The sequence below is a fragment of the Triticum dicoccoides genome, chromosome 4A (genome assembly GCF_002162155.2).
Source record: "Triticum dicoccoides isolate Atlit2015 ecotype Zavitan chromosome 4A, WEW_v2.0, whole genome shotgun sequence".
Taxonomy (NCBI): Eukaryota; Viridiplantae; Streptophyta; class Magnoliopsida; order Poales; family Poaceae; genus Triticum; species Triticum dicoccoides.
The window spans coordinates 434035598-434041597 of NC_041386.1; positions in this window are offsets into that span (position 1 = coordinate 434035598).

Sequence of the window (6000 nt, forward strand, 5' to 3'; positions counted from 1 at the left end):
ATAAAGCAAGGAACCAATCATGGAGCGGTATACCTTTTGATCGAACTCTTTACCATTGTCATCAGGACCCAGATGATGTTTGGCTGGCATTGGCGTCGTGTAGCCTTTGCAATCTTGCATTCCAAATTTCTTCAGGCAATCTTTGAGGTATTTCTCTTGAGATATAAAGATGCCGTTGTGTTGCTGACGTATTTGAAGACCAAGGAAGAACTTCAGCGCACCCATCATGGACATCTGATATTGCTCTTGCATCATATATCCAAACTCATCAGTGTATTTCTGATTGGTGCAGCCGAAGATAATGTCATCCACATATATTTGGCACACAAAAAGTTCACCATCATATGTCTTCATGAAGAGAGTGGGGTCGAGGGAACCAGGTTTGAAGCCTTTGCTCTTCAGGAAGTCTTTGAGTGTGTCATACCAAGCCCTAGTGGCTTGTTTGAGGCCATATAGTGCCTTGTTGAGCTTGTACACCATATCAGGATGTTTTGGATCTTCAAAGCCAGGCGGTTGTGCAACATACACTTCTTTGTCAATCTTGCCATTGAGAAAAGCGCTCTTCACATCCATTTGATGCCGAAGAATGTTATGATGATTTGCATAGGCCAGCAGTATGCGTATGGCTTCAAGTCTAGCCACAGGAGCAAATGTCTCATCGAAGTCGATCCCTTCAACTTGAGTATATCCTTGAGCAACGAGACGAGCTTTGTTTCTAACAACTTGACCATGCTCATCTTGCTTGTTGCGATATATCCATTTGGTGCCTATTATATTGTGCTTGCGAGGATCAGGACACTTAACTAGTTCCCATACATTATTCAGCTCAAACTGTTGAAGCTCTTCTTGCATAGCTTGAATCCATTCAGGTTCCATGAAGGCTTCATCAACTTTCTTGGGTTCAGATATTGAGACAAATGCAAAGTGCCCACAGAAATTTGCTAGCTGTGTTGCCCTTGAACGAGTGAGTGGACCTGGTGCATTGATGCTATCAATTGTTCTCTCAATCTGTACTTCATTTGCAACACAAGGATGTACATGATGAAGATTTTGCTCTTGCTAATCATTGTCATCGTTAGAAGGATTGTCTTCAGGCTTAGCATTGTCTTAAGGTTGATCATTGTCTTCAGGTTGATCAGGTGCGGAGATGATAAGTTCCTCTTCAGGCTGAGCTTCAGAAGGTATGATTTCTCCAGTTCCCATAAGTTTGATTGATTCACTGGATGGAACTTCATCTAGCACATTTGGCAGGTGCTCTCTTTGCGAGCCTTTATTCTCATCGAACCGCACATCCACAGTTTCAACCACTTTATAGTGAAAGAGGTTGAAGACTCTGTAGGAGTGCGAATCCTTTCCATATCCGAGCATAAAACCATCATGTGCTTTTGGTGCAAATTTTGAAGTGTGATGTGGATCCTTGATCCAGCACCTGGCACCAAATACTCTGAAGTAACTGACATTTGGCTTCTTGCCAGTAAGGAGCTCATAGGATGTCTTGTTCAGAAGCTTGTGAAGATAAACACGATTGATGATATGGCATGCAGTATTAATGGCTTCAGGCCAGAATTTTCTTGGAGTCTTGTATTCATCAAGCATCGTCCGAGCCATCTCAATAAGTGTTCTGTTCTTGCGTTCGACGACGCCATTTTGTTGTGGCGTGTACGGAGCTGAGAACTCATGTGTGATGCCCAAAGTATCAAGATATGTATCTAGGCCAATGTTCTTGAATTCAGTGCCATTGTCACTTCTGATGTGCTTTATCTTGATGCCATAGTTGTTCATTGCTCGATTGGCGAAGCGTTTGAAGACATCCTGCACTTTAGTATTGTAGAGGATTATATGCACCCAAGTATATCTTGAATAATCATCAACAATGACAAAGCCATAGAGACAAGCAATAGTAGTAAGAGTTGAGTAATGAGTGGGACCAAAAATATCCATGTGGAGCAGTTCGAAGGGTTGAGTCGTTGTCATGATTGTCTTCGAGAGATGCTTGGCCCTCGTCATCTTTCCTGCTTCACAGGCACCGCATAAGTGATCCTTCTTGAACTTGACGCCCTCGATGTCTATGACATGCTTCTTTCTTGCAAGAGTGTGCAAGTTCCTCATGCCAGCATGCCCTAGCCTCTGATGCCAGAGCCAGCATTCTGAAGCTTTTGCTAGAAGACATACGACAAGCTGTGGTCCTGCTGAGAAATCTACCACATACAAATCATCTTTCCGATACCCTTCAAACACTAGAGGCTTGTCATATTCCATTAGAACAAGGCAACGATATTTTCCAAACATCACAATCATGTTTAAATCGCAAAGCATTGAGACAGACTTTAAGTTGAAACCAAGGGATTCAACAAGCATGACTTTATCCATGTGTTGATCCTTTGAGATTGCAACTCTACCTAGACCCAATACCTTACTTTTACCAGTGTCAGCAAATGTGATGTGACTTTTGTCAGATGGACGTAAGGTTGAGTCCACCAGAAGGCTTCGCTTGCCAGTCATGTGATTGGTACACCCACTATCAATAATCTATTCTGAAGCAGCTGGTGTCGTACCCTATAGTGCAGTTAGGGGGATAGGCTTCACGAAGAGAATTGTGAAGCAAAATCATTTGACGAGCCAGTGGATTATGAAAGCTTAGATCGAGATTAGGACTGATAGGGCAAGTAGCAAGCGACTCAGGAACAAAGTACATAATAAGACCATTTGGGCATTTGATCTTGCGCCCTACAAGATGTTTAAGGTCCCCAGCAATAGCTTCAAATGATTTTGGTTTTCGGTTGGATACCTTTCCCTGCAAAAGAGAGTTAAGCTTTCTTAGCCACCCACATCTTCAAGGGTGGCTTCGAAGCAATGAGTCTAAGTGCAGCATCTGAGAACTTTGGCTTTGGAGCCCTAGCAAAAAGTCTTGCAGGTGGACAATAGTACTCATAAGAATAAGCAGAATAGTTCTTGGTCCTATGAACATGGCGATTTGATGAAACGCGCTCATATTCACAGGCCTGAGTATGGTTTCCCTGCAAAACATTTGCGTTAGTGCGACTCAGGTGAGTCCTATGTCTATATGAAGCCTTTGGACTGTATGAAGCCTGTGGTCTGGGGTTTGTCTTCTTCACTTGTGTTGTCATGACGACATTCACAGGAAGATTTTCCAAACACCTTTTCGGCACCAGACCTTCTTCATAGGCGGCCCATTCGTGCAGTTAGTACCAATATACCTGGCAAACACTTCACCATTCTGATTCTTAAACAGTTTATAGTTTGCATCAAAGGATTCATCAATAACAATGGGATTAGCACAAGTGAAGCCAGATAGGGTGGATGGATCCACTGAAGGTCCCTTTGCAGCAACCCATGTGGTTTTGGGGTACTGCTCAGGTTTCCAGTAAGAGCCATCAGCATTCATTTTCCTTTCGAACCCAACACCCTCTTTCCATGGGTTTCGGTTCAGGATCTTCCTTTTGAGGACATCACACAGTGTCTGATGCCCTTTGAGACTTTTGAACATCCCTATTTCAAGCAATGTCTTCAACCTAGCATTCTCATCGGCAATAGCAGTGGCATCCTCAGCAGAGGGGTTAGTTACCACATCAACAGTTGAAGATATTGCAACAGTAGCAGCAGTAGAACATTCAGCAATAGAAGTAGCGTTATCACGCTCAATGCATTTAAGACATGGTGGTTCAAATCCTTCCTGAGCGGAACTGATCTGTTTGGCGCAAAGTGACTCGTTTTCCTTTTGAAGATCTTCATGAGCCGCTCTCAATTTTTCGAGGTCTTGCTTCCTTTGAAGATAATCATAGGAAAGCTTTTCATGAGATGTTGAGAGCGTTTCATGACGACTTTCAAGTTCCTCATACTTAACATGATGATTTTTTATGTCTTCAATTAAGGACTGAGATCGAGTCATTTCAGCGTCCAACAGGTCATCGCTTTTGTCTAATAGTTTTTGAATATGTTCCATAGCTTTCTGTTGTTCAGTTGCAATTTTAGCAAGTGTTTTGTAGCTGGGTTTGGAACCACATTCAGAGTCATCTTCACTTGATGTTTGATAGTGAGTGGCGCGTGAGTTTACCTTGGCACCGTGTGCCATGAAGCAGTAGGTGGGAGTGGAGTCGTCCTTGTCATTAGCATCGGCGTTGGTGACATTGTCTTCAGTGTTGAAGATGGACTTGGCAACGTAGGCTGTAGCCAGACTTGCCACACCAGAATCGGACTCCTCCGCAGACTCCACCTCCGCCTCCTCAGAAGCGGACTCCTCCTCCGAATCCATTTCCTTGCCAACAAACGCACGAGCCTTGCTAGATGAGCTCTTCTTGTGTGATGAAGACTTTGGGGAAGACTTGGAAGAAGACTTTGAGTATTTCTTCTTCTTCTTGTCGTCAGAATCATACTCCTTGCTCTTCTTTTTCTTCTTTTTCTCATTGTCCCACTGCGGACACTCAGAGATGTAGTGGACAGGTTTCTTGCACTTGTGGCATGTTCTCTTCTTGTAGTCATCAGAAGAAGCTTCATCATTCCTTGAGCTTGATCTTGAGGACTTTCTGAAGCCTTTCTTCTTGGTGAATTTTCGGAACATCTTCACAAGCATAGCAAGCTCCTTTCCAATGTCTTCAGGATCATCAGAACTGCTGTCAGATTCTTCTTCAGATGAGGAGACAACTTTTGCCTTCAAGGCACGAGTTCGCCCATAGTTGGGGCCGTAGATATCTCTTTTCTCAGAAAGCTGAAACTCATGTGTGTTGAGCCTCTCAAGTATGTCAGACGGATCGAGTGTCTTGAAGTCAGGACGTTCTTGAATCATCAGGGCTAGGGTGTCAAACGAGCTGTCAAGTGATCTCAGGAGTGTCTTGACGACTTCATGCTTGGTGATCTCAATAGCGCCGAGGGCTTGAAGCTCATTTGTGACGTCAGTGAGTCGATCAAACGTGAGCTGGACATTCTCATCGTCATTTCTCTTGAAGCGGTTGAAGAGGTTGCAAAGGACACTGATTCTCTGATCTCTCTGGGTTGAGACGCCTTCGTTGACCTTGGAGAGCCAGTCCCAGACTAGCTTAGATGTTTCCAAAGCACTCACACAGCCATACTGTCCTTTGGTCAGATGACCACAGATAATGTTCTTAGTAGTGGAGTCCAATTGAACGAACTTCTTGACATCAGCAGCGGTGACACCTTCACCAGCCTTGGGAACGCCATTCTTGACGACATACCATAGTTCGACATTAATGGCTTCAAGATGCATGCGCATCTTATTCTTCCAGTAGGGATATTCAGTTCCATCGAAGACTGGGCACGCAGCGGAGACTTTGATTATCCCTGCAGTCGACATAGCTAAAACTCTAGGTGGTTAAACCAAATCACATAGAACAAGGGAGTACCTTGCTCTGATACCAATTGAAAGTGCTAGTGATCGACTAGAGGGGGGGGGGTGAATAGGCAATTTTTATGAAAGTCTTCAAAACATGGAAGTTTCGAAGACAAACGATAGAAATAAACCTATTACCATGCAGCAGAAGGTAGACTACACTAGGCAAACCATAGTCAAGTATTCAATGGAGTGAAAGCACAATGACTAATAGCAGCTAGGCAGTAAAGATCAGGTAGGAAGATATTGTGAAGCCAATCAGAACAAGCAGTCACTCAGTGAAGACAAAAGATAAAGCAATCACACAATGACTTCACAAGGACCAACAGTAAGTAAAGGGAAGGGAAGGATTGAACCAGTGGCTCATTGAAGACAATGATTTGTTGGACCAGTTCCAGTTGCTGTGACAACTGTACGTCTGGTTAGGGAGGCTGAGATTCAACTCAGAAGACCTCATCTTCACCTTATTCCCTTTGAGCTAAGGACACCCAGTCCTCGCCCAATCACTCTGGTAAGTCTTCAAGGTAGACTTCCAAACCTTCATAGACTTCGTTCACCGGCGATCCACAATGACTCTTGGATGCTCAGAACACGACGCCTAACCGGCTGGAGGATTCACAGTCCTCAAGTGTAAT